Genomic DNA, 21,960 nt, shown 5'->3' on the forward strand with positions numbered 1-21,960 from the left:
GACCCAACCACAAATGCTATAACCTAGAAAATTATCCTAAACCATATCTATTCAAATGAACATTCACATATTGCAGAAGATTAGTTCTGGTTTTGGTCTAAAAGCTCCCATGTTGCAGAAGCTTTGTCACCCCATGTTTATACAAAGTGTCCCAGTTTGGGGACCAAACTCTCAAAAAGTCCTGTTTGAACTGGACCCACACAGAAAGATGTTTAAACTCAGTTTAAATCCCCAGATTGCCAGACTTTGGATTCTGAGTATGCATACAGCACACTAAGAACAATTAATTCAGACCAAAAAACAACATCCAGGCTGATTTTCATATGTAAATGGAGCACATAGAAACATGTTTCAACATGTTTTTTGCAAAAGAGAATCATGTTTAGAACAGTCATGACCTAAATAAAACATCTGAAATGTAGGCTTTTCTCAGACTGACAAAATTCCACCCTACCTTCTTCATTGTCAGATGATGATATAACCTTAACTGCAAATGGTTAGAACAGTCTACATGGAAAAAAACCCAACATTTAAACCCTCTCCTATTTAAGCAGGGGAACTTGTGCATCTGTGAATACAAGAGCAATGGTAGTAGAGGAAGAGAAGAAATACAACTGTGTACCTTGCCAGCCAAGGTATTCATACAAGAGAGTCCATCTGTGCTTTTTTCTTATGTGGCTTTCTATTCATCAGGTATGTTTTTTAGTTCATTCTTCACAAATACCCAGCTCTCCATACTGATGGTAGGGGAAAACAAAAAACTTAGACAAGGTGCTTTGAAACAGCAACTTTCTAAGCATTATAGCCTACGAGTCAGAGCCATCCAAGTCAGTCATAAAACATCACAGGGGTTTCTCCCCAAACTCTGGTGGCTATGTAAGGGGCAGACTGGAAGTTCTTGTCTTCAGAGGAACACATGTGTACTGTTTTCCCAGGATTCCCAAGAAAACATAAGGCATCACAGCTGGGATTAGCCTACTCCTTTCCTGGGAGCTCCATGTATTCCCCTGTTCCATCCCTAAGCAAGTATCAGAAAATGAAGAGGTAATTCACTGCATCCACAAAAGACAGTGACAGTATGTCTGCTAAACACTGGTAAGTTCTCCTAGAAGCATTCTCCCCCTTGCTGTAGACGCATTTTGTCCTATGCTTCTTTTGCAGGTATGTGGTACAGGACACAGTCAGGCCTAAAATATTAAATGCCTTGTAAGCAGAAGAAATATCAATCTCTGTGTATTCCCATTGAAATACTGTATGACCTTGGAGAAATCGTTTGATATGTCCATGCCTCAAATATTTTTTGTAAAATGAGGGTAATACTAACAACTCAGTCATTTTAAAGTGATGCACAGTGATAAGCACTATATACTGACTTTCTAAACAGAAATAATAACCCTGTGAGTCATTGCCTTTGGTAGCCTGAGTGGAAATAGGAAATCTTACTCATATATAACAAAAACAAGAGGTATGATTGTATTTTCTAATGAACAAGGTTGCTGAATCTCAGTTTCATTAAAATGCTTTTAAGGTTTGCTTACAAGATGTCAAGGTTTGTGGGCAGGGACATGCTCATGCCTCACAATATTGTTATGCGAAATTCCTGCAGAGCTGGGGAATGAGCACTTTACCTACCCTCTGCTCAGACTTGCCAGTGGGCAGATCAGATCAGGCTTAGAGCTAGTCGGCTTCAGGAGCTCAAATGGTGTGGAAAATAAAACGTTATTTAGAGCAGCCTGCAGGCTGCTTTAATTTAAAGCCGAGGGTGGGAAATTCAAATTAAGGGTGATACAAATGGTATCAAGACATTTTGTATTTCTCTCTACCCCAAACACAGAAGCAAAGTACTTGAGAATCAGGCTTAAACAATAAGAGTCTCTCTTTTAAGAAATAAAGTTTTTTCATCAGCAGCACAGACTCTCCAAGATAGAGAATTAGAATAGAGTTTAAGGCAAGCACAGTAGGGTGTTCTACAATGCTTACTTATGATAGACTCTCACCCTAAACAAAGGTAGATGTAGGACCAATTCTAGCTGCCATTCACTTCTTTCTCCCACACTTACACTGGCAAATGGTTTGTCTTTTTCCTCTTTAGCTGCTTGATTTAATTGTCTTTATTGCCCAGATAAGGGTGTCAGGGAAGCATCCTTCTTCCTAATAATTTTACTTCTTACATATGAATTTGGTAATTTTTTAACCTGAATTAAAAAATACATTTAAAGCAAAACAGGGGGGGTTGGGTTTGTTGTTGTTGTTGTTTCATTTGTTGGGTTTGGTTTTTTTTTTTTTTTACCCCTGAACAAAACATTCATATAGTTTTGCACTGACACAAAGCAAAAGTGTTTGTACCAGCTCTATTCCAGTCAGGTGTCCTCTACATATTTTGAGAGGAATCGCCTCTGAAGCTGGCATACTCCTGAAACCCAAATGATGCACTGGCGACCACAGAGAGAATCACTTTTTCTAAAAAGTCAGAGCAGGGAAGCCAGAAAGAAACACAAACTTGTTGGTAAATGACCACTGTTGGTAAATGACCACAGCCATGTCCTGTTTTTCCCAGTTATTCCTGATGTAGTCAGCTAACTGTTTTCCTCTGAAACCTGCTTTACGAGACTGCTTAGAGTGATGACAACATGGAGTTGGTTGATGTATGGAAGCTGTCTTCTAATAAAAGTGCACCAGCCAGTCTAAAAGGGATGCACTGGGGGATAACTTGAAGATATCTGTTAAGACAGGAGCTGTGTAATAAGTTACCCTGGTTACGCTGGTGTCTAGGAATTCACTCATGGATCGCTGTCCCTATGGTAGCTGCTGTACGAACACAGAACAGAAAGGGAACTTCTGCCTCTTCACAGAGCTTCATGGAGAGTAAAAAGAGGGCCAGAAGGACAGAACAGGTGGTGAGATATTGGTCAGCATGATGGAGACTAGATCAGGGAGTCCACAGGATGGGTAACCTCTCTGGGATGCATACCTTTCCAATAAAAAAAGAAATACCAAGTTTAGGCAACTGACATTACGGGTAATCAGAATCTGGATACAGCCCTACGTTTACTTAGAAGCATTTTTAAGAGATCCTAGAAGAAATGCTAGTATTTTGGAAAAGTGGGTTCATTTGTACTTGCTCTCTGCACTGGAAAGCAATGAGTGGCTTTAAACAAGAAGTATTTTCATTTGTAGGTGAAAATTTAAAGCAGAATTTCATAATTTGAAAATCTGTAACCAGTGCCTGCTAGCAATCAATGAAAAATCTGCAAGTCTATTTTTTTAAGCATATTTTTGGCTCACATTTCTAAATCACATATTGTTTGTATTTACATATTTTTCTAAAGAATATTTTCAATATTCTAGAGCTTTATATAGTCATTGTCTTGTTTTTTCCATTTGTTTCAAAGTGAGAACACACAGCAGGAGCACTATTATTTTTGTCCCTCTAAAATACTCTGCATACCTTTTTCTTTTTTTCCCTTTTCAGACTAAGGAGTTATATGATTCAAGAAAATTCAACCTTTTCTGTTTGAAATGCTCTCTGTAGGATTATGCACTGTGTGTTTCTGGCTGTAGTCTTTCTTGCTAAAAGGGAACAGATAGGTGTAAATGATATTCACACCTCTTAATTGGAGTCATTAACAGTTCTCTGGGTTATCTTTCAGCATAAGACCTTGGGCTTCCTAAGGAGCAACTAGAAATGAGACAGGAGTCGCTGCAAACTTTTGCTCATATAGGAATGTCAGTTAAGAGTGTGATTTTTGGTTTTGCTTTTTTTTTTTCAGCATTTCTTTTCTGGCAACATCTCTAGCGTAGACAAGATTTTATGAGCAAGATAGTGTTTTTGTTGGTATAGCTGTTTCATTTGGGCTGATATAAGCAAGACCATCACTAACACTTTTTTCTTTGTACATACTGTATCTATTAGGAGATATTCTTGGTGTAGTGACATAAGCTGCAGGCAGGAGTTTGAGTTTCTTTCTTTGGTGATGAAAGTTCTTAAAAGTTTTTTTGTTTGTTTGTTCCTGTTTAGCATTGCACAATCCTTTTTGCGAGTAAGGAGGAAAAAATCAATTATTTACTTTGTTTTGCAGAACAGACAGAGAACTGGTGGAAACAATACTCTCTCAACAGCTTGATAAAATACACTAACAATTCATGAAAAATTCAGGTACAAGCCAAATATAGTTTATTCATGAAACTGAACCAATTTACACTGCTTAACGGAAACGAACATCAAAACGTCCTTTCGTGGCCTCTTAAAAAACATGTAACATCTCTGCGTGCTTTTCTTGTATTTGCCCTTGCATGTGCCTGCCCAAAATCAACAATCTGATTTCTCACCCTGCACCAACAGCCGTTCATGCTGTGTTCACAGGTACAAATATAGCAAATGCCACATGCAGTTTTTGCCTCTAAAATCCATTCTAGTCAGAGGAGATCACTACCACAATAGAATTCATCACAATTTTTGCACTATCCAGATAAGTAGGAAACTTGCTGAAGAACCCACACTACTTTTTGCTGTATTAATTCTTATTGTTAGGTCAGTTTGAACCCGTGGAAGTATCTAAGAAGAGTCTTATGAAACAATAATATTGGTAGCTGAAAGCCAATAAACCAACAGTCAGGAAAGACTGTGTGTGTAAAGGTAGCATGTACTTCTGCTATGTTCCTTAAATTGACCACTGTATGGCACACACAAACTCTTTAGACCTCTTCTAAATCTGGATAAAACAGCAGGATATGCTAAATGAAATGATTGGTTAAGCGTTGCCTAGAGAAAATTTGAGAGTGGTAAATAAGCCATCTCCTTTCTTTAAGTTCAGAAGACTGTGGGAAAATTTAGATTTCAGAGAGGCATGAAGTGAACAAAGCAAAACAAAATAAACCCTCTATAGAGAGGGATTCAGTAGAGGTAGATTTTTTGTAGATGGAAATATATTGAGGAGTGGTTCCTACAAACACAGAAACTGGTCATCACAAAATATGCAGGGTTGGGTTTGCAAATGAGGTGGACTTGAACGTTGGAAAACTCAAAGCCTTGCAAACTTGCCACCTCATAGAATTCACATGAATCAGCTGGGATCCCAGATTCCCTATAAGATGCCTAAAAAAGAGTTAAAAATGAGACAAGCAGCCCATCTTCCTAAGTTGAAATCATCTTAGTTTGTTGTAGGGAAGTGCTGAGCGAGGACCAGAATGTAACTTTGTCTGCCAGAGGATCTGAAGCCTAATTCGGGGTCCCACCTTTGCTCATCTTTCATCAGTACCATTGGGCTTTAAAACCAAGTTAATGCTCTCTTCATCAGGAAAATAGTATAAAAGGAAGTTATGTTATAGTCTTCCCTCCACTATATGAATTAAAAAAAATTATCATATAAAATTTCCTCTGGAAATAGCTTGGAATACCAAATTCCTGGATATTTAGAGGAAAATTTTTCTTAGACTACTCTCCTTCTGTCCAATTTGATATAAGAATCATAGCTATTAATGTGGGAAAGAACTTGAATATGGGTCTTTGAAGTGAATGCCACATATAGGAACATATAGACCCCTATCCTTTAGAGCTCTCTATTTAGTTTGGTGCATATTTTACAGTTGAACCCCAGTTAACTCCAAGAACACAAGCCTACCCACCATATCAGCTTTTATTGAATTCTTTTTTATTTTAGTAGACAAGCATTTAAATACCTTTTTTCTTTTTTTCCTTATTTTTTCTTCTTCTTTTTTTTTTTTAATCTGTGAACATACTGTGCTGTGAGGACTCTTGATGCTGTACAAGCCAAATAAACCTTGCAATGACATTTTAGAAGTTGCTTTGCATTTGTTTAACCTGGCTGTAATCCTTCTGTGTCTCAGAATTCACCACACTATCAATCACTTAAATTTTTGAACTGGAGTTCACATCAAATCCATTCAGTTGTAGAATACTTATGTGTTCAAAATTTAGTAAAGCTTCTTCCCCTCAACCCATGGAACAGATAGAAAAGGTGAAGCCAGGATGAACTGTCCTGGGAAAAGGAGGTTGAAATAATGCAAAAAGAATCAGTGCTTCAGAAAACATTTTTAAATACGGCTAAACAACCCCCCCAAAAAACCTTTTCTCTTTTGTGACTTAAAAGCATATGAATCCTCATGATAAAGGCAGTAATACATAACAATGATGATACTACATCAATGCATAACTAATACCACAGTACTACAGGGCAAATTGAAAAATCAAGAAAGAAATGCAACACAAATAAATTTGTTTGTGAAAACCATGTATGTCACAGGTACTTCTCCCATTGTGTTCCAATTGTTTTTCCTTTATACTGGACACTATTGGCTTAAATGCACATGAAATTAACTTATATTTTCTCAGAGTTGCTGTGTAAATGCTAAATTTGACTTCTTACTGTCTGCCTATTTTTGTTTTTCTATATAAGTAAAAATGATCTAAAATGATATTTTTATACTTGATTTAGAGAAGTTCAACAATGTTCAACTCCCAATAGTAAGCTATCTTTCTAAATGCAAGAGCTATTTTTCCTATGATTTTGTTGTCTCCTATGAATTTTTTAAAAAAATAAATTATTCATGAGCAGAAGTGAGTAAAACCACTGGTTTCCCAGTGGAGTCATATTGTTAACATGAACCACATCTTTCCTGACCTTGCATAGCATTTGTAGGGGCTGCACTCCATAATTGGTCCAAATACAAATACACTTGTAAATCAGGTAGGTTTTCTGGAACTTTGGAACAATACCAGTGCATATGGTTTTAGTCAGCCCCAAGTCTCAATTGCAACTTACCAAAAAATTACACGCCAGCTAAACCTATCAGACCTTTCATGCCTGAGCTTTCCACCCCCATTCTCTTCTACACAAATTAAAATGAGGTTCTTTGCTGAAGCCAAAATCTTCCAATATGCTTGTCATGAACTGCTGAATTTACTGTTCACATCTTTTTTACAATACAGATTAAGTGTGGATCCAGAGCTCTGCTTCAAAGGGGCCCTCCAACTGCCATATTTTCATCATAGCATGCATTCACGATGCAAATATAATATCCATCTGGGCCTTTTATAGGCTTAATTTATCCCTGCTTATTTATCATAATTAAGTGCACCATATGATAGGAATCCTTGTGGTATCTCTACTGATCTGGAGTAGGGAGAGATCACTAACCCTACTTATGAAATCCAGCAATTAAATTACATGATATCACTCATCATAAAAAACCAAACCGTCTGCTAATGACATAAATGTGTTGGACTAACCAGTTCTGTTCTAGCACATATGTAGAATAAGGGGGGAAAATTGACAGAACATCAAAGATGAGAGAGTCCCGCAGAAGCCCCAAAGAAAGTTCCCAAGCCACTGGATTTGAAAATATGGTACACCACAGATTAGTTCTGCAGTGATAGAGATGTAACTAGGGGACATGAGCTGCATCAAAACCCCAGATCAGGGGATTTGGAGAAGCTTCTCTGAAATCAAGTTTATGTGACTCTGGTGAAGTTGCTTTAAGACACTGCAAGTGCAGTCTGATTTGGGGCTGACCCACCTTCCCACTTCTTCCCACAGAAATAATACACACACACACGGACCTATTTTTCAGGAAGTTGGGTTTTTTGGGGTTGTTTGGTTTTTTTTAACAAGTATCTTCCATGACATCCTAAAGCAATACCTAATTAAAATATTTAAGACAATTGGTAACATATCCAACAGCACTTAAGATATTGTGGAGCCTGTGTTCTGAGTCCATAATGATGTGTAATGCAAAACATCCTGGGCTAGCCCTAAGAGAGCTAGTGTGTAACTGTGGCAAAGTTTTGTGCAGATATATTGTCAGCTCCAAACCCAGGTACACAACTGTGCTGTCACAACAAGAGAATAAGGACTGCTGTAGATCCTAGACCTCAACTGGTCAGTCCTGTATCACCCTCCCTTGTAGTCATAGCCTAAGATATTTAGAGCTAGATTTGTTCAAACATGCCAAAAGTAAATGTCTATACTAAAGGAGATATTTAATAATGTCAAGGTGCCTTACTCCCTTTGAAACCGGTATGAAATTTCTGCATACTAAGGGGATACCACAAGATTCACCCAACAAAAAGGCCAAGAGCATCCATATTTGTGTTTGTAAGAGCTGAAAATCATTTGTTCTTTCAAGGCACAGCAGGCAGTGGGTGATGTTGCCTCCATCTCAGACCAGACCCTGGCTGGAGTAACCTTGTCTGTACATGATGAAGTTACAGCAACACCATCCTCTTTCCTTGTTTCCCTCTTTTGATGGGGCTCAAATCCCTAGTCCCTCCACCATATATGTAAGACCTTGAAGTCCTCTTGTTGAGGATTATGTACATAGGAGAAGACAAAAGGTCATCATTAGAAAGGACAGGTTTGTCTTCTAATCTGTTGCCCTCTCTCACATGCTCTTCTTTGCTTTTTATTCAAAGGCTCCTTGCGAAAATAGTCAGTATCTGCCTAGAGGAACTCTTTGGTCCCTCAGAAACCTGGAAGGTCCCAGGTAGGTGATAAATCCAGAGCTGATCTAGAGATGTGCCAACACAGAATATTGGGTCTGAAAGAATTGTCATTTTGAACAGGGAAGCCCACAATGACATCAAGCAGCTATGAACCATGGGCTTTTTTTGTTTAAATGCGTTTGTTTTCTAAAGTATTTCTCTGTTTTCTATACGGGCCCTTGTGGGATTTCCCAAAGTGCCTAAGAATTTTATATACCTAATTCCCATTGAAATTTGGACCTTAGAAGTCACTGGCTTTCAATAAGACTTTCAGAAATCTTACCATGTCTTTAATGAACTTGCAAGTTTTAATGACTAGTTGTGCGATTTTGGAGTCTACTTGTCTGGAAGCAAAGCTGGGCTGTAAATCATTACACCATTAATAGCTGTTCCTTCGCCTTTCATTCCAAAGTATGGTAGTAATTATCTGTTTTGCAAAGCATAATAAAATGTGTCTTCATATTCAGAATATTCATGTAGCGACAATTCTAGAGTTATCATAGATGATGTATAGGCAGCAGTGTGTCCATAGTAAATGAGATTTCCTAGCTTATTTTCTAAGCACAGGGCCATAAACTTTGGTTTGGGAAACCACACTGGCCTGCAAATCACCAGAAAAGAAGGGGAAAGATTTCTCCAGTGTTGGAAAAATGCTAAATCCTTGCTGACTTACAGATCCTTAAAATTTAACCCGATTTCAAATTCTTGAACAACACTTCTTCTATGTGTTTACTCATCTCAAAAACATTTCTTGTCTTTGCAGTTAAATATGTTTGGGAATTAATGCGTTTGCAATATTTGAAGGAAAATAAGAAACATGAATGATTTTAGATAAGCTGTAGTTATTTACTGTTGTTAATAATTTTGCCACTCTTCTTGTTGCCACAGAAGACTGGCCTTACAGAGACAGCGGCTTTGACTGGCTGCTCCCTTCCAGGCACCAGAAGGATGGTGTATGGCACACACTTACTGCCACCCTCCAGCTCTGTGCTCATTCATCTGTGCCGGCAAATACCTCTTGATAAGGTCTTGGTACAACTGCTCTGCTTGCCCTCCCTCTGCTTCCTTGTCCTGAACATGTGACTCCAAGCTCCCACATTTTCCCCCATGGCTCCTCAGACATATAGGGATGGCTTTATTCCAGTCTATACCCCTGCTGTTTTATGTCACCCTAAACTTTATCTCCATCTTTGCACTAGTTCAAATAGTATTACACCACATTCCAAATGTAGATTTGACTTTTGGTGTTCCTACAGACATTTTTTTTTTTTTTTTAGGAGTGTGAATAGTAAAATATTTATGAAACTCTTATGGTTTGAAAACTACACGTGGGATTAAAATAGAAGCTAACAGAGGAAAAAAGATCACAGCAGAGATGGTTTCCAGCATTAACTGTGAACTTCCCTTGGTGCCAGGAACTGTTTGAGTTAGATTACGTTCTTCACCAAAATTACATGTAGTGAGACTGTTGAATGTGCATGAAAGGGACAGCTTAAGAAATTGCACAAATATTACATGGGAAGTTAGAGGTACAAGAGGTATGAAAAACCTTCAAGATGGTGCAGTCTTTTCATAAAGGTTAGATGAGATCTCTACACTTCTCTAGCACAACCAGAATGTGAATATTGTAGTACATTTCAAAAAATGCAAGAATCCCACAACCCCTAAGGTAAGCACAAACCTGCAAAGTTTGTGTTGCTATAACTGTGCTATGATAAGCAAACTCATTAGAGCCTTTCAGACCATATACAGAATTTTGTCACAAGAAGAGTTTTCCTGACAGCAGTTACAAAAGCCCTTTTCCATCAGTGCTAGGAGCTGCCCAATAAATGCCAGCCAGGAACATAAGAAGCTGGGGTAGACGGGGATCTCCGTAGATCAGCACATGTAAGGAGGTAGAGTTTGTAGTGTAAATCTGTCCTCCAGCACACTGTATTTAGAAATGGCTTCATAGTGGTGGTAAAATCCACAAAAATACTTGATTTTTCATAGATCCAAGAACCAGCACTAAGCTGTGCAAAGCCTGGTTAAACTGTGTCCTGCTCTAATAATGTGCTTGACTAATTGAACATACTCTGCCTATGTGAGGCAGGATTCAGTGGGACCTCACCTCTGTTCATTTACTCGTCTGGATATGTTCAGGGCAGTTTCAGAAGAAAATTCAGTTGCCTAAAATATGGGTTTCCAATCATAATGAAAGGACAGGATGGCTTCCAAATGTAATCCTGTGAGGGCTGAAAAGGGTAAACTAATGCTGTCTGGTCTTGACTTCAGCTAGTCCTGAGAAAGGCTGAGCTTAAAACAGCAATTTTGGCCCCCCATTTGCTTAGAAACAAGCAAGGACACCCCAGTCTTTTTTCAATATTTGGCAAAACTCCTTTTCTGTGTATATGAAATAAATAGTCTTCTGAATTTTTCTTCATTCCTTAGTTTGTATCTACCAAACTTTTCTCTTTCTCTCACACTCATGTTCCCATCACATGAGCTTCCTTCAGAAATCTGCCTGCAGATGGGAATGAAATAAATAGACTTTTAAACAGGTTTCTGGTTACAAAAAGACCCTGCTCACACAAAGAAATCTGACTCAAGAGATGAAAAAAACACTTTCCTCACCTGTTGAACTGACTGTGGTGAACAGTAAAACCTTGCCATTGATGGGGTTTTCATCAGAGAACAGGTAGTTTCACATTTGCTCTTTCAAAGAAACTGACTGCACAAGGACAGTTGCTGACCTGTAATTCAGATTCTCTGAAAATGCCATTTAATTGGAGTCCTGCTCCTGACTTGCTGCTTCCAAGCGTGAGAGAGAGCTTGCACATCTCCCAAGTGTTTGGACCTCCAAAGAGAATTTGGGCGAGCCCTGTTCACACGCAGACTGCTACTGCTGCCCTCCAGAGCAGTCCTTCCTAATTATAACAGATGTGATACAATGATGCTGAAATCTGTCTTGATAACAGACCCTAGTGCAGGAAACTTTATAAGCACAGTCTTGTCATTGAGCAAACCCTGAGATTTACAGTTCAGCTGACACAGCTAAGAGAGCCCCAGAGAGTCTTTTTCTCCCATATTCAGGAATTCTGTGGACCTAAGGGACAATAAAGTCATTCCTTTCAGGGGATTTTGTTGTTTTCCCTTGGAAATGTGGAGTGCTCTAGGGTATCAGAGAGGAATTGCTCTCCACCTTGACGTTGAAGATGTTTATGGCTGAGGACTCTCACTGCCACTTCTTTCTTCAAAGGCATTGCAGCAGACTTTCCATGTTACACAAAATCCAGGAAGGCCAGGATGTCTGAAAGAAATAAGAATAGTAAGTAAAACAACATCACTATGTGGAGAACCACCTAGCTGCTTTCTAAAGGGGCTTTTATGAGATCGGAAGTTTCCAAGAGAAAGGAACAGAGCATTAAAAAAGTGGAGGAGCATTAAGTGGCAAAACACAGGATAGGCAACTGAGCTTCAAGAGCGTTGTTTAGTTGAGGGAGATTACGGTGGTATAACCATCAATTGCTGATTCTTGTGAAGAATTCTGAAGTTTACTAGTTTTCATATCTATTTTATTCTGTGGGCAGGAAGAATAAGACTTTTTTTTTTTTTTTCTGTATATACTTACCCTCTGCTGCCTCTGTATTCCCTCCTTCCTTTTGCAGCAGAACCGCTTTGGAAGCAGTGTTGAGCAGCTCCTACCAGCTTGCCCACTCCCAGCCCCCTTTCCCACCCTAAGAAGCAAATTACAGGAGTCAACAAGGGCAAAGAAAACCAGTACCCCAGGTTCATCATGTGGACAGATAGTTCATCTGAACTGCCAGGTCTGCACAGCAGTCTTTGTTTTGAGTGCCAACAGATTTTGATTAAGGCACTGGGAATAGAACGAATAATTTAAAGGAACAAGAGTGTATCCAGGAAAACAGCATTAATTAACCTCTGGTCAATCCAATGAGTGTGAAACCTGAGTTTGTTCTACATTATTTGTAATTTACCTAAAAGCTTTACAGCTGTGTAGCTATCTGAGCCATTTTTCCCATAACAATTACTTAAAGGTGGGAAAACTTCTACATAAATGCCAGGAACTGGAAACATAGATCAGATTTTTATCTCATGTAAACAGACAAAGCTCCATCTTGATTTTGCCTCTTACTGCTTATCTTGTTCTTTGTATTCCTAAAAAGGCACAAGAATGTGTCTTTGCATAGAAGAAGGCCAGGGGGTGGGAAAAATTTTATTTCAAAGTTCTAATCCTCTGGATACACTCCGTGATGGATGTGATAAATTTGTTGACAGAAGACCCTCTATATCAAATCCTAGAACCTAATGTAACAGCCAAGAACTGAAAATTTCACAAGATTTCGTTCATCTGCTTTCAAGTAGTGGTTATGTGATTTAAGATTTGGTTTTGGTTGTGTTTTTTTTTCAAAAGCAACCAAAAAGTATACCATCCATTTCCTCCCCCTATGCAAATGTCTCAGTCATAAGTATTGCAATATCCAGCTTCTGGCCTCAAAGGAAGATTCTGCAGTCTGAATATTATATGGCTAAGTTCCTGAGATAAGCAGACACGGAGGCTTAGGTGCCACTGAATGAGATATAGCACACACAAAGATGTGGCACAATTTAACATGAACAGAGCTACAATGATATAAAAGTGGCATCTTGTTGACCTTGTTCCTACTCATCTAAAGCATAAATAAAGAAAACTGAAATATCTCATGGAGGTCATCTGTCTAGGCATTTAAACCTGTGTTTAGGACATGATTTTTGCAAAATTTTAATCTGTTTCTTCTGGTTCTCCTTCTCCTGTCTCTAGATTACCATGGCGTATTTTCTATTGCTGCAGGGAAAGCAGGTGTAAAAACAAAACAAAAAAAAATCACAAATTGTCCTAAATCAGTTAGTTTTCTGTTCCTTTCTGCATTGCTGGGGAAGGCGGTTCTTTACTCATAGGATAGTCTGTTTTTCAACATGCATAAATGTTTGGTTGATGGATGATATGGCTGAGAAAGGAAGATTATGGTCCAAATGGGCCAAGCAAAAACCTTCTGCTGAAAGAATTGTAGTGAGTGAAATACTCTATGAATGGCCTTTGGATGGGTTCATAAGTTTAGAAGTGGAACTATAAAATGAAGAGAGACAAACAAGAAACAAACATCAGGCCCAGAGCAAAGTATCAGTTCTACGTTCTGTTTGAAACCTCCCCCAAGTGTTAATTTGTAATGAATAAGGCATTAAAAAACCTCTCCATTTCAAAATTGTCAATAATTCATTCATGCTGTCAGTAACATAAACATTTCATAAACATAAACATAAACAGCTGTTTCCCATGCTACATGTCCAACTCCTCAGATAAGAAAAATAAGTGACACCTAAAAGATTAACTACGACTAGTAAAATGTCCGGTTGTACCACCATAACTCTAATGAGTAGCACAAAAATAAAATTAAAAAAAATAACAAAACCCCTAAACTCTTCAGGTTATAACATTGTAGGCATCCCTATGAACTATACAAGTTGTACCATAATAGGGAACTCCTTACACTAGTATTTTTTCAGTAATTCCAATCCCTCATGGATGCATGGGTTTGTTCTGCACTTGAAGTTATACAAGTGAATGCTTGTTAAGAGCCATGTTGACTTTCAGTGAGACTCAGATAAAATCCAAAGGACCATACCTACAAAACAGACTGCAAGATCACAACCTATCCCATCATTTGTGAATTACCAGCTGTTATTAATCAGTTATTTAGCAAAGAAAAATGTATGCCTTTATAGGTGAACAATCATGTGCTAGCAGATTCAGAAAAGCTAAAATGCACCGTTTTATCCTTTTCTCAAACAAAGCCAGCATTTAGTTAACAGATATTGATATGCCAAAAAGAGAACAAAACCAAGACAATAGAAAAATACACTCCAAATTATAACTGAAAAGAAAAGAAAAAGATGGATGGCTGTTTAATCATGGCACTGATTTTCAGAAGCGGTGAAGAGCAGCAAAGGCTGCCAGATTTACACAAACCAGCTAATCCTGTTGGGCATACAGTGGGGTCTAATATGCTTTGAAAACCTGGCCAGCAGTTTCATTATAGAAACTGCCCAGTTATAAGCACGTTCGTAAATGTGGTCCTTATTTAACAAAGTTAAGATCGCTGTTGATAATCAAGTTCCACTTTGGGCTGCCAAGAACTTAAAACTGTTGTTACAGGACTTTTTTACCATAATGGTAAAATAATAGAATGACCCAATTTAGAGCCCACCAGCAAAAACACAAGCTCATAGCTACATTGCTTTTTTTCTGCAGTGTTTATCAGATCAGTCAGAGGAACAGTTGGATTATTTTTCCTAAAGGAGTGCTCCCTTCTGCCTCTCTCTTTGGGGCTTGGTGGCTCTTCCCTGTCCTGTGATATGACGTGCAGGTCTTCACACCAAGTGGCTTGACAGCCCTCTGCTTATTTCTTCATGGGGTTGGCATGCATCTGCATTTTGTTCACACCATATCCATACAACATGATGGAGAAGACTCAGCCTTCAAAGGCCTCCAGGAAGAATAAAAAAAAACAAGAACCAAGCTGTATTGAATGGCTTTAAAATTTTGAAGGCATTGGCTATAGTGTCTGCTAGAACACGATGTGGTTGTGTTCCCTTTCTTTTTGTTGGTACTTCAGTATTGCCCTACCTCGGCTCAAATAGGTAAAAGCAATAACCACTTTTCAAAGGCTACACATAGCCCCTTTACTTCAACAAGCGTTCACAAATAAACTATGAATTCTTTGACATTTCCTTCAAAATCATTCAGTGTGGGTTCGCCCCTGAAAAATTACACTTTTTTACTCAAGGTCATTTAGAGTCAATGGATAGTTTTCTGCTGCTTTTGATATGTGAGAAGAGATTACTACTTCTGAGTGAGGGGTAATGATGCTATTCTACTGGAATTCATTAAAATACTGAGAAATTAGCTAATGAAAACTTAAATTTAAAATACTCAGATTTTGTTCTAAAAATTTATGAGAAATTCCAAGCAACATTAGATCACTACACTTTGCACTTCTGCCATTGGTTGGATATTAAAACCAGCCTATAGGGCATAAGGATCATGCATTAGCTAAAAGCATAAGAGAAGTTAGATGACAAGAATGCAGCCATGACCAGAAGAATAAAACAAAACCCTAAAATGTTAACAGAAGAAAAAAAAAATTATTGGCTTCCAGTAGAAGAACTAAGAGATTTTTATTATGTGGATTTACCACATGCATTTCCACATCTGGCCTCTTAAAAGACTGTGAGTTCTCTGGTCATTATTTTAATCATTAACACACATAAAAAAATATTAAAACTGAATGTGTTAGCCTTGAAGGAAAGTGATAAGTGAAAGCTATACTGGAAGAAAAGGCAGATCTTCTATTTCTTTGCGGGAATCTATGTTTTAGGTAAAGTAAGATATTCAATACTTTGTCCATGAAACTGTCCACAAACAAATAACATTGGCATAAGCTGCAATTCTTCTGAACTACTGGCTGAAAGGCCAGTGTCAGCAAAGGAAGAGAAACTTGTAGGCTAAGCCTGCAGTGTTATTTATTCAGTATTAGGAGTTCAGTGCAGTGGCTTGCAGCATGGCAGGCTCCTCTTCTGCTCGTGGCATAAGTGGTGTCACTTCAGCAACATAGCTTCTTGAAAACAAAACCAAACCAAACCAAACAAAACCCCCAGTGTTTTCAATCAAAACTTATATTTTAACACTTTAAATATAATTGACAACACTCTGGAGACACACTTGTTGCGAAGCATGCTCTGGGAATGTTTGTGAGGCAGGGACAGATCTTTAACAAAGATTTTCAGGACTGACACCAAAAGGTGTTTTGGAATCAGATTTTCTTTCTTTTGCCATTTTTTTCCTTACCAAACCTCATGATACTAGTACAGTTTCTACAGAACTTTGTTCATGCCAGGTAATGTGTAGAAATGAAAAACAATGTAACTTACAGTGTCACATACTTAGGGTGGACCCCCCTTTTTACATGAAATCCTTCTTAAAATGTCCCATGGGAAAAAAAAAACCAAACAATCCATGTTATTTTAACAGTCATCCATTATTATGTAAAAGTAGGAAAAATCTTATCTGTCTAACCAAAATTCATCTCATTTGAATGCTTTTTGTTGTTTCAAACAGGAGTGTGTTTTTCCAACTAATATTAAAAACACATAGAAGACAAACTCAGAATACACAAACCCAATAATAATAAATCATCAAAGTCCTTCTTCCAAAAAGAAGAATTTAAGTTACTGATTTTCAGTCAGAGATTCCTTATTGCTTTGCAGGTATCTTTGCAGAATTCTTTGTTAATAATTTTCTTTCTTATTTGTTCCACATATATTTCCATGAAGATATCTTAATGTGATAAAAATCCTATTTCTTGATCTACAATCAAATCTTACTATGGCCAGTTTCTAGGTCTTCATAACTGAAAATATTACATCTCTTTCCAAGTTGACTTTAATACAAGGAGGGTTACTAAACTAACCCAATTAAAGTGAGCAGATCTGCAAGTTGAGATGATTGTTGCTGCTGTCTATGAGAGCTAGGATCAAGAATGATGGATTGCAGGCCACGGCGCTGATAGTCCATCTAAGAGGAAGTAGGATTCCATCCTGGATTAGCTTGAATCGGCCTACCTAAAGGTTTCGTGATGCAAATTGGAAGCACTGGGCATAGTAACAACATGCAGAATATATTACATTCTTCTGTCTAGTAGTGACTGGAAGGCTCTCAGCTGTGATGTTCCAGCCTCATTAATAAGCCCTGTGTTGTACATCTGTGTCTGATATGAAGCTGCCATGCCTTGTCACCAATTACAGGCTCTGCAAAGACCCATCTCATTATAGTACTTATATTGCTTGTTCCTGAAGATGATACTTGGTGTGGCATGTCCTCATCTTGCCAATAGGAAAATCACCCTTGAAGTGAAGAGATGTCAGTCACAAGGCACAAAGAAGCAACATAAAAGATTTTATGAAATACTGCCTGGAATATTAATCATACTGCTGCAGACGGTGCAAAACCAGGCATATAAAATGAAACAAGGGAAGAGAGGTTTCTGAGCAGTCCAACCAAAGTGGCGAGCTCCTTGACAGATCCAGGGCTGAGCAAAGGTCCTGATGGTGGGACACCAGTCAAAATAGGAATGTGGCTGTTTACTTTGGTGTGGTTTGATGATTAGAGAAAAAAAACCCAAATGTCATCCCCACCACCTCTTCTGCATCCACCAGAATTGTGAAAAAATGTAGCATCTCTCCTGTAGACATTGCACTTGTGTGTCCTCATTTGTGTCACTAATTGAAAAACTGATGCAAGTCAGAAACATCTAGAGATACATTCAAAAGGCTACAGTGACGTGTGGTGATCCACAGAATATGATCTGCTTTCTCATTACTTTAATACCTCCCATGTACTAATTTAATCTCCCAGGTGATACGAGTAAACCAAAAATTTGACATGTTCAGTGAACATACAGGCAGTGAATTTATTCTTCTATAAATGTCTTTATGCGGTTTATTCATTTTTACTATTGTTACTAGTTTTTCCCAGTTTACCCACAGGTTTAATCTCATAGTTCTGAGCTGTTAGTATGACTTCCACTGGTTGCATAGTCTCTGTCAGCAGTGCATAAAGTCCACATACATGAATGGCCTATAAGGACAGTCCAAAATTTGCAAAGGTCATGGAAAGTATTGTTAAAAACCCCCACCATTTTGTCATTTACATAAAACCTGCTAAAAGCACAAGGATGGTTAACATGGCAGAAAGAGATGTTTAAGCAGCTTTCTTTTAAAGTTAGTATGTTAAAATATTTAAGCTTTTGAGAAAAGAGAAATCCATCTTTATTTTTGCTTACAATCTGTCCTGATAGCAGTTGAGTTTAAAGCTCAAGTGAGGGGAAGAATTTTTCTCTGAGTGCTATTGTTCTACCCCTTTGAAAGTAGGAGTATTTGCTCTTAAGCAAAGAATACCTCCTTATACAAATTTTCACATGTTATTTAAATAACAAGAGACAAGAAAAAGAAGAAGCTATCAATGTCATTTCAAACAAAACCCAAACATGTCCTAAAGTCCTTGATTATTTTTCTCAATTCAGTACCTGTACACACATTTATGGGAAATGCAAGAGAAAACAATAAAGTGCCTCCCTAAAGAAAAAAATAAAAATAATACCATTAAGCCACAGAAAACTAAAACACCTAATAGCAACATAAATCTATCTGTCTAGCTGGCAGTTTCCAAACCATACTGTTGTGAAACAGGAAATACAAGTTCATCCTCTGGAAAAAATTGCAGACTGCATTATCTCAAAAATCCTGTATCAAAGGTGCCTTTCATTGTGATGTCTAAGCAGTTTTGGATCTAAAGGCTGTTAGCCCTTGAATCCAAAATTCTACAACAAAATGTTTGCAAACAAGCCAAAACTTTAGCTTCAATTTACAGGGTAAGAAAAAAAAAAAAAAAAGCATTATTTCACAGCATAATACTGAGCAACAATAAAGAATAAACAATCATCATTGTCCATAGTAAACAAACTGGAAACTGCAGCACAGAAAGTTTCCTCAAACTTTCCACGTGTTTAAGGATGAGGTATGGTATTTTTACAAGTGTTACTTCAACTCCGGATTGCCAAAAGCCCTTTACAATTGTTATTCTGCAAAGTAAGTCTTTACGTAACTGGCAGATCATCTGAGGGTATGTATTGTACATATACCTCTATGGCATTTTAGTGTAGTTCCAAAGAAATACAGCAAGACTCCTGAGCTCTCTTTTTTCCCCAACCAGATGTTATTCTGCTTCTCACATTGATAAGAAGGGAGCGGCAGGAAATTGGAGAGTGAGACTTCCTGGAGATGTGAAGATAAGAAGAGCTTGGACATTGAAATAATCATGAGACTCAGCAAAGGGCTGGGAGCACTAGTAAATATATGTTGTATTGTAAAATATATACTGGAGAGGTATCGAATGAGATGTTTATCTCACGGTCTTGTTTAATCCAGGGTACCAAAACATCCAGAAGTCAATTTAAACTTCAATGATTTCAAAATCTTTTGAGTCTAAAAATACTGTGAGTCCAGCACAAAACAAAATTTTTCACGAAAGACACAAGCCAGGCAGAAGCAGCACAGCTGAAGCATCTTGCTTTAAATCCAAAGGCATGAGCTCTGGATGTGTGTTGAACATGGAAGAACAGCTGCTTGACCAAGGTAGAAGATTTAAGGTAGATGATCCCTGAGTTAGCATGTTGGTCCTCAGTAGCAAAGCCCTGGATATGGCCGCTCCCAGATGAGAAGCCAACGCAGGCCAGGCCTGTTCCCTTGGGGATGTTGAACAGGCAGAGAAGAGATGGCAGTGGGAGGACCTGACTCCGCTGCTTCTGGGATTACTAGAAACACAGAAGAAAGAGCAGTGGCAACACAGAGGCTTCTCCTCAAGCAGTGCCAGAAGAAACCAGCTCAACATTTTATGTCACCTGCAGGGTTATAGCCATTTTACTGACCTGTGTATCTTTGTGCTTCATCCATGCTTACCACCAACATTGATCAGGTCATTCGGCCTGGGCTATGAGTGGGAGCAAAATGTCATCTACATCATTCTCCTGTGTGCTGTTGGTTTCAGAAACTAGCCCTTAATCACACTAGCCTAATTGGCCAACAAGATTTCTAAGACATCTTTTGTAAATCCTTATTTTAAAAAAGTACTTGGGGTCAATAAAGATTATTTTGTTTTAATTTTTTTTGGTGAGTATTTCATTATGACTTTTATTGTTTCAGCCCACATTAAACATTTTATTAAAATGAATGTTTAACAAAACCAGTTTGAAATGAAAAATCAAAATGATCAGTTGTGAGACTGCCAAACCAGAACAGTTCATTATCACAATTCTCTTTCAGAGTTCTTTCATCCTAAATGTCATTGAAATTAACAGTTTTAGAAATGTTTCAACACAGAGAAAACAACATCCTCCACCAAGAAAATCATTAAGAAAATAATTACTGGAAAAAATTATGACCAGTTGTAGTCTGACCCATGGGCATAATTAGGTGTTGCTCAGGGAGACCCAGTGACCACAGATTGACAAATAGCTCTTGTAATGTCTTCAAAGTATAATTTGAAGGCTCAAGCCTGCATTAAATTGTTCAAAAGGCTGGATTTTCAGCTAAACATAGAACTAAATATACTGTTATCCTTCCCATTCATCTCAACTACATACGCTCCAGCTAATGCTTTGGTCTAGACCAAATATGAGCAAATATTTGTTGCTAACGTGATTAACATCAAAAGAGATACAAAACCAGTTTCTTAACTCTTCCATTATTCATTTACAAGTTCATTTGTTAGGCTACTGAAACATCTGGTATGGCTAATTCTTAGCAAATAATGGGTGGTCTTGCCAAAAATAACACATCAGTTAGAATCGTAGAATCATAGAATTGTTTAGGTTGGAAAAGACCTTTAAGATCATCCAGTACAAACATTAACCTACACTATCGAGTCCACACTAAACCAATTAACAGTAGACTAGACTAAACCATGTCCCAAAGTGCTATGTCTACCCGTTTTTTAAACGCTTCCAGGGATAGTAACTCCACCACCTCCCTGGGCAGCCTGGTCCAATGCTTGACTACCCTTTCCGTGAAGAAATTTTTCCTAATTTCCAGCCTAAACCTCCCTGGGCGCATCTTGAGCCCATTTCCTCTCGTCCTATCGCTAGCTACTTGGGAGAAGAGACCAACACCCACCTCACTACAACCTCCTTTCAGGTAGTTGTACAGAGCAATAAGGTCTCCCCTCAGCCTCCTCTTCTCCAGGCTAAACAACGCCAGGTCCCTCAGCCACTTGTCACAAGACCTGTGCTCCAGACCCTTCACCAGCCTTGTTGCCCTTCTCTGAACATGCTCCAGCACCTCAATGTCTTTCTTGTATTGAGGGGCCCAAAACTGGACACGGTATTCCAGGTGCGGCCTCACCAGTGCCGAGTACAGGGGCACAATCACCTCCCTGCTCCTGCTGGCCACAGTCCAGTCAATTTATCAATTTTATTTATAAATTTTTCAAATTTATCAATTTTATTCAGAGTCAGCCAATTTATCACCAGGTGGCTTTGGAGGATTCTTTGTTTCTCCTTTTGTGTGAAGTCTCTTACTCTTGGGAAACATTCTGGTTTGGTAATGTTCAATAAACCTGAAATTAAGACACTTTTTAAAAAAAAAAAACAACCCCAAACCTGATCTGATGACACTTTTGTTTCTCTGAAGACAACATGGAAGTATTATGCTCTATCCTAAATTAACTAACTTCCCTAAACGTGAATTAATTTCCCTAAAGGGGAAAAGGATTCTCGCCCATGAGTTGGCGGGACTCATTGAGAGGGCTTTAAACTAGGTTTGAAGGGGGAAGCGAATATAAACAGGCTCACTAGTGAGGAGCCCAGGGG

This window comes from Pelecanus crispus, chromosome Z (assembly GCF_030463565.1).
Source record: "Pelecanus crispus isolate bPelCri1 chromosome Z, bPelCri1.pri, whole genome shotgun sequence".
Lineage (NCBI taxonomy): Eukaryota > Metazoa > Chordata > Aves > Pelecaniformes > Pelecanidae > Pelecanus > Pelecanus crispus.